The 7,225-nt window shown below is 60.6% G+C and overlaps 2 non-coding genes and 1 pseudogene across 2 annotated transcripts in view; all 3 read left to right on the forward strand.

The window, feature by feature from the left end:
* The first annotated feature begins 336 nt into the window (after window positions 1-336).
* LOC145274904 (small subunit ribosomal RNA) lies at window positions 337-2,707 on the forward strand (annotated as a pseudogene).
* A 397-nt stretch (window positions 2,708-3,104) lies between these two features.
* On the forward strand, window positions 3,105-3,262 carry LOC145274901 (5.8S ribosomal RNA). The gene has a single exon (XR_013866990.1). It is a non-coding gene; the product is annotated as a 5.8S ribosomal RNA (ribosomal RNA).
* Window positions 3,263-3,861: 599 nt separating this feature from the next.
* The window catches only part of LOC145274900 (large subunit ribosomal RNA), a 5,714-nt gene continuing 2,350 nt past the window's right edge, over window positions 3,862-7,225 (forward strand). The window contains exon 1 of the ribosomal RNA XR_013866989.1: window positions 3,862-7,225. This exon is cut by the window's right edge and continues 2,350 nt beyond it. This is a non-coding gene — a ribosomal RNA (large subunit ribosomal RNA).

A 7,225-nucleotide genomic window follows, 5' to 3' on the forward strand; every position in this document is an offset into this window, starting at 1 on the left:
ACGACCTCGGCGAGTTCAGTCTGCACCTTGACCCTCGATGTCCGTGTGCACTGCCGTCGTGCTGCTTGTCGTTTGTCGTATGTATCGCTGTCAAGGGTGCCGTTGTCGTTGTTGTTGTCGACGTTGGTCGCTTTCGTTCTTTGAGTCTCGGTCTCGGTCCAAGTCAGGGGAGAAACAAAAAAGAGGCCATCAGCGCGGGCAGCGCGCTTCTTCTGACGGCGAACCCCCTCGAAAAATAAATAAACACGTGCCCGTCGTTGTAGTTGTCTGTCTTATGTCGGTCGGTCGGTCGGTCGGTCTGTCGTTCTGTCGAAACAAAGTCCCAAATTCCAACGATACCTGGTTGATCCTGCCAGTAGTCATATGCTTGTCTCAAAGCTTAAGCCATGCAAGTGTAAGTTCACGCCACGCATTAGAACGGGCGAAACCGCGAATGGCTCAGGAACCGGACCTAATCCTCGGGACCGTATTCCTCCTCGGAGGCGATGGATAACTGTGGCAATTCTAGAGCTAATACATGTGACACAGGCCGCGATCGGTCGGCGCGCCGTCGTCGCCACGCCTCGCGCGCTGGCACCCGCGTCGGCCGTTCCGGGTCGCGGCGCTACATATTAGACTGAGACCGATGCGCGTCATTCCGTCCTCCCGTCGTCGGCGTTCCCGCTCGCGGGTCCGTTCGGTGGCGGGGCTCATAGGGCGGCGCGCTCCGCTTTGGTGACTCTGGATAACTCACTGGTCGATCGCACGAGCTTTCACGCCCGGCGACGGGTCTCTCGAGGGTCCGCCCTATCAACTGTCGACGGTCGGTTAAGTGCCTACCGTGGTTACTACGGGTAACGGGGAATCGGGGTTCGATTCCGGAGAGGGAGCATGCGAAACGGCTACCACATCCAAGGAAGGCAGCAGGCGCGCAAATTACCCACTCCCGGCACGGGGAGGTAGTGACGAAAAATAACGACGCGGGACTCTGTCGAGGCCCCGCGATCGGAATGAGTACACTTCAAATCCGTTAACGAGGACCAACCGGAGGGCAAGTCTGGTGCCAGCAGCCGCGGTAATTCCAGCTCCGGTAGCGTATATTAAAGTTGTTGCGGTTAAAAAGCTCGTAGTCCGAACTCGGGTTCGTGGTCGCGCAAGCGGCCCCGGGGCGGCGGCGCCATCGTCCGTCGTTGACTTTGGTCGTCCGTTCGCATTCCCGGCCCTTTCCGCCGGTGTCAACCGCTAGCATACCCGCCACGCGGTCCTGCCGGCGAGGTGGACGAGGAGGTCGTGATCGGGATCCGGGAAAAAAAAAACAAGTGGTCGTCGGTTCGGTTCCGGGAGTAGTCTAACGGGGGGGTGCTACGTGTGTGTGTTTGGGTGCGTTCATTCGCATCCCCGCACTCTGACCCCCGCGCTTCTCTCCCTCTCCCTTTCCGCGCGTTCCTCTTTTTTTTTGAACCCCCCGGTCCGCTCCGAGTCCCTGCTTCGTGTCTTGTCTGCGCGCGTGTTGCGGTCGGCGGTTTCTCCTCCAAGGGTGCTCTTAACCGAGTGTCCGCGGCGGCCGGTACGTTCACTTTGAAAAAATTAGAGTGCTCAGAGCGGGCTGTTCAAGCTTGCATACGATAAGCATGGAATGATGGAAGAGGGCCTCGTCTACGTCTGTCGGTCTCCGTCTACGGCGAGGCAATGATCGAAGGGAGCGGTCGGGGCCACTCGTATTGCGACGTTAGAGGTGAAATTCTTGGATCGTCGCAAGACGAACTGCAGCGATGGCGTGTGGCAAGCACGTTTTCCTCGATCAAGAGCGAAAGTCGGAGGTTCGAAGACGATCAGATACCGTCGTAGTTCCGACCGTAAACGATGCCGACCGGCGATCCGCCGGCGTTCGCTTCCATGACCCGGCGGGTAGCCTGCGGGAAACCAGAGTTCGGTTCCGGGGGGAGTATGGTTGCAAAGCTGAAACTTAAAGGAATTGACGGAAGGGCACCACCAGGAGTGGAGCCTGCGGCTTAATTTGACTCAACACGGGAAAACTCACCCGGTCCGGACACCGGTAGGATTGACAGATCGATAGCTCTTTCTCGATTCGGTGGGTGGTGGTGCATGGCCGTTCTTAGTTGGTGGAGCGATCCGTCTGGTTGATTCCGATAACGAACGAGACTCCGGCCTGCTAACTAGTGCGCCGATGTCAGTGATTTTTACGGCGGGCTCGGCGTCCTCCGTGGCGCTCGGGTCCGGGTCGGTTTTCTCACGCACTTCTTAGAGGGACGGGTGGCAGAAAGCCACACGAGGCGGAGCGATAACAGGTCTGTGATGCCCTTAGATGTCCGGGGCCGCACGCGCGCTACACTGGAGGTATCAGCGGGGACTTCGCCCCGGCCCGAGAGGGTTGGGAAACCTCTGAACCACCTCCCGTGATAGGGATCGGGGCCTGTAACCAACCCCGTGAACGAGGAATTCCCGGTAGGCGCGGGTCAACAGCCCGCGTCGATCACGTCCCTGCCCTTTGTACACACCGCCCGTCGCTACTACCGATCGAACGGTCCGGTGAGGTCCTCGGATCTGGCCGACGACGCCGCCGGGCAGTGCGCGACGTGTCCGTCACGACACTCGTGCATCTACGCCTCGGCGTTCGATGCCTGGAGAAGACGACCGAACCCGATCGTTTAGAGGAAGTAAAAGTCGTAACAAGGTTTCCGTAGGTGAACCTGCGGAAGGATCATTACCGTTTTCCCGTTCGAGACTGGTTTGTTGTTTTCCGGCCTACCTCCTCTGTCTGTCGGCGTCAACGCCTCGAATGCGCGCAAACAAACCTATAAAAGGCGGAGCGAGAGATAGATTTTGGTGACGCGGAGGTTTTTAAAGCCCCAGCTCTTCTTGCTTGCTTCCGCGTCTTACCACCTGTTTGTTTTTTCGCCCACCGCAAGTGATGGCCGCTTCTTCTTTGCCTTGTCGCCGCTTTATCGTTTTTTTTGTTTTTTTGCAGCCGCTGTGCCACCGCCGCTAGCTAAAAAAACAAACTACTCGCGACATTGCAATGCCGTCACGCCTCCTCGCACAGACCTCCTCGCACACTACTAAATCTATATAAACAAAAACTAATATAAAAAAACCAAGTGCTGAACCCTGGACGGGGGATCACTCGGCTCGTCCGTCGATGAAGAGCGCGGCCAGCCGCGATAACTGATGCGAATTGCAGGACTCAGTGAACATCGACACCTCGAACGCACATTGCGGCCCCGAGATCCCTTGTCTCGGGGCCACGTCCGGTCGAGAGGCGGAACGTTACATGTCTTTCTCCGTTAACGAAACGACATCTTGCCGTCCCCGTGCCCGCCCGGTCCTCGGCACGGTGGTAACCGGGACGTCGCAGGAGCGAGTGACGAGGGGGAAGAAAAATAAAAAAAGAATTGACTCCTTTCAATGTCTTTTTTTTTTTTAAAACCCTCTCCGGCCTCCTCCTTCGTCTCCCGCTGGCAGACCGCGGAGTCTTTTCCCTTTTCGACCGCGTGAAGAAACACTGTGGAGGAGGAGCAGGAGGAGTCTGTCCGAAAGCAGCCGAAGGGAGACCAAAAAAAAAGTACCGACCTAACCGACTGCCGACGTAAGCGCCGCCTGCTCGTCTCGCTCTCTGCCTCATGAAGGTGTCTCTCAGCGACGCCTCGAGCAGCGCGACGAGCACGGCCGTCGCACCGTAAAAAGGTGGCCGCGTCGTAGGCAACGCAACGTCGGATGGGGAGGACCCACGCTTTTTTTTAATTGTTGGCTTCTTCATTTTCGGTCGGACGGGCGCTATATCGGCCAGCCGTCGTCACACGGAGGGTACCGATCGAGATTCCTCTTCCTCTCCTCCAAACACCACACTCTACTAAAAACCGCCGCCCTCGGCTCGGACGAGACGACCCGCTGAACTTAAGCATATCGCTAAGCGGAGGAAAAGAAACCAACCGGGATTCCCTTAGTAACGGCGAGTGAACCGGGAGAAGCCCAACGCCGAATCCCGTCGCAAGTTAAAGGCTTCGGGACGTGTGGCGCATGGGTCGAAGGCAGCCGTTCGTTTTCGTCTCGCATAGTTCGGAGTTCCCTCGATCGGGGCCGCCCGCGGCGGGTGCCAGGCCCATTCGGTGCGGACGGCGAGCGACGGCCTTCGATCCGAGAGTCGGGTTGCTTGGGAACGCAGCCCAAATCGGGTGGTAAGCTCCATCCAAGGCTAAATACCGGGACAGAGTCCGATAGTCGACAAGTACCGTGAGGGAAAGTTGAAAAGAACTTTGGAGAGAGAGTTCAAGAGAACGTGAAACCGCCCAGGGGTAAACGGGGTGGGACCGCTCACCGCGATCGCGGGGGGACTCAGTCCGGTGCCTGCCTAGGCTCGAGCCCAAACTCGATGTGTGTTCTTGAAAGAGAGGCCGTCGCGGCACAGGTCGTCGTTCGTCGTGTCCGCGGGGGACTCGTTCCCGCGGTTCCAGCTTTTGTGCCCGCGTCGCCGACGAAGGAGACGGGCCGCGTGGATAGCGGGAAGGGAAACGTGGTGACGACCGCGGCGTCGGTAGGTGGCTGCGTCGGTTGGCTGCGACGGAGGGGACTCGTCCTCTCGATCGCTGCTGCCGCCGGGCCCTAACCCGCCGCATCCGTCGCCGCCGCTTCTTCTTTCCTCCTGCTCCCTCCGCGCGCGACTCCGCTGCACCCGTCCCCTTCATCATCGCTCGGCGTACTCATGGCGCGGGCGCTTCGGCGCGACCTCCGCGCGGCCGGCACCGGACGCACTTCCCCTCCGGTCGTCGTCGCGACCCGTTCCCGGCGTGCAGGTCGAACACGCGGGTTTTTTTCCGTAGGCGGCAGGCGTTCATCACCCTGAAAACCCCGTCTTCCCACCTTGTGAAGTCGGGGGCACCGGCCGTCGGGCCCGCGAACGTAACTGCCCTTTCTGCCGGGAACGGAGGAAATCTGACACGATCCGTTACACGTGGCGAGCCGGTCCGTTTTTGTTCCCGCCGGAGTCGCGTGCGGGCGACGCACTCTGTGTGTCGCTCCTTAGGCGCCCCACCGTCTCGGGCGCGTGCGCGATGAGAGGCGGGATAGGACTGGCGCGGCCTCGCCGTCACGCACCTCGCCGACGTTTCGGGTTCTTGTCGGGGGCAACCCCGCCCGCGCCCGTTTCCGTTCCGGAGAGGTCGCTCGGCGACGCTTTTTTACTCGAGCCGCCCGCCACCCCGGGTCAGCGACGTGCATCGGCAACCCACCCGACCCGTCTTGAAACACGGACCGAGGAGTCCTGGCCGTTCGCGAGTCGTAGGGGCCACCTCTGACTAACCCCGAAGGCGAAGCGAAAGCGAGAGAGCGTGTAGGAGGGCGTCGATCGGGAGAGGTGTCGTGGCAAAGTCGTCCGGGGGTCGTCGGGGGGTGTCGTCGGTCTCGTGCCGTCGTCTTCTCCTCGCCTCACCCGCCTCCGAGCCGTGCCCGATCCCGCCGGCGCGGCGTTTTCGGCCTTCCGCCGTCGCTGGCTGCGGTGCCCGCACTTTTCCTTTTTTCTCTCTTCCCGAGAGAGATAGGAGAGGGAAGGCTCGTGGCTGACGTGCGGTTGTTTTTCCCTCCTCCCGAGAGGGGAACGCGCATCTTCCAAAAAGGGGAATTGCCGGGCGCCAGCTTCCATATCCTCCTTCCGCCCATCGGTGAGATCCCGCGGCTTGAACTAGTCCCTATTTGTCGTCGAGTTTAGGCGCTGCGCGCGGGCGCATCACCCCCGGGTCGGTTTCCCCTTTTTCCGAGTACGACTCGGCCGACTCTGGCGTAGCGAGCGACCAGGGACCCGAAAGATGGCGATCCACGCCCGGTCGGGATGAAGCCAGAGGAAACTCTGGTGGAAGTTCCGAAGCGCCTCTTGACGTGCAAATCGATCGTCGGAACCGGGTGTAGGGGCGAAAGACCAATCGAGCCGTCTAGTAGCTGGTTCCCTCCGAAGTTTCCCTCAGGAAGCTGGCGCTCGATCGTCGCAATTCCATCCGGTAAAGCGAACGATTGGAGGCCCCGGGGCCGTTCACGGCTCGACCTACTCTCGAACTCGGAACGGTGGAACGGGCCGACTCTCCCGAACGACGGAGCCGACCCATCCGGCCGCCGCCGCCAGCACGCTTCGCTGGCGGTTGGTCACCTCGAATGCGAGTGCCAAGTGGGCCACTTTTGGTAAGCAGAACTGGCGCTGTGCGATGAACCAAACGTCCGGCTAAGGTGCCTAACGCGACGCCCATGAGATCCCCGAAAGGGTGTCGTCGATATAGACAGCAGGACGGTGGCCACGGAAGTCGAATCCGCTAAGGAGTGTGTAACAACTCACCTGCCGAATCGACCGGCCCCGAAAATGGATGGCGCTGGAGCGACGGACCGATGCCGGACCGTCGCGGCGAGGAGCGATGAACTTTCGCGCCGAAACGATGCCGCGACGAGTAGGAGGGCGCCGCGGCGAGCACGGAAGCTAGGGCGCGAGCCCGGTGGGAGCCGACCGCGGGTGCAGATCTCGGTGGTAGTAGCAAATATTCGAACGAAACCTTCGAAGACCGAAGTGGAGAAGGGTTCCGTGCCAACGGCGGTCGAGCACGGGTCAGTCGGTCCTAAGACGCGGGCGAAAGTCTTCCCGAAAGGCGCCCGGATCCGTTATGAAAGTGAAAGCGATCGAATCGAATCGAATCAAAAGCCCAAACAAAAACAAAGCGGCCGGCCTCCCGTCGAAAGGGAATCGGGTTAATATTCCCGAACCCGGACTCGGAGAGGGCCCGGGGGTGGCGACGCTGTCGGCAGCGATGTCGGCGGCGCCCGTCGCTTCCCCGGGCGAAACCGCGGTGACGCAAGCGAGCCCGGAGACGTCGCCGGGAGCCCCGGGAAGAGTTCTCTCTTCTTCGTAAAAGGACCATGTCCGTGGAATCGGCTCGTCCGGAGATACGGAAAAGGTACCTGTAGAGCGCCGCGGCTCGGGCGGCGTCCCGGTGCGCTTTCGGCGGCCCTGGAAAATCCGGGGTCCGGTTTTCGCAGCTCTCGAGTCGGTCCGTACCCACCATCCGCAGCAGGTCTCCAAGGTGTACAGCCTCTCGTCGATGGCATCAATGTAGGTAAGGAAGTCGGCAAAATGGATCCGTACCTTCGGAAGAAGGATTGGCTCCGAGGACCGGGTCGGTCGGGCCGTGCCCGCGCGAAGCGAGGAACCCGGTACGGGGCTGTAGCGTTCGCTCCGTTCGCGCTTTGCGGCGAA

This window comes from Euprymna scolopes, unplaced genomic scaffold (assembly GCF_053919585.1).
Source record: "Euprymna scolopes isolate OS-2025 unplaced genomic scaffold, ASM5391958v1 sca500, whole genome shotgun sequence".
Classification (NCBI taxonomy): Eukaryota; Metazoa; Mollusca; class Cephalopoda; order Sepiida; family Sepiolidae; genus Euprymna; species Euprymna scolopes.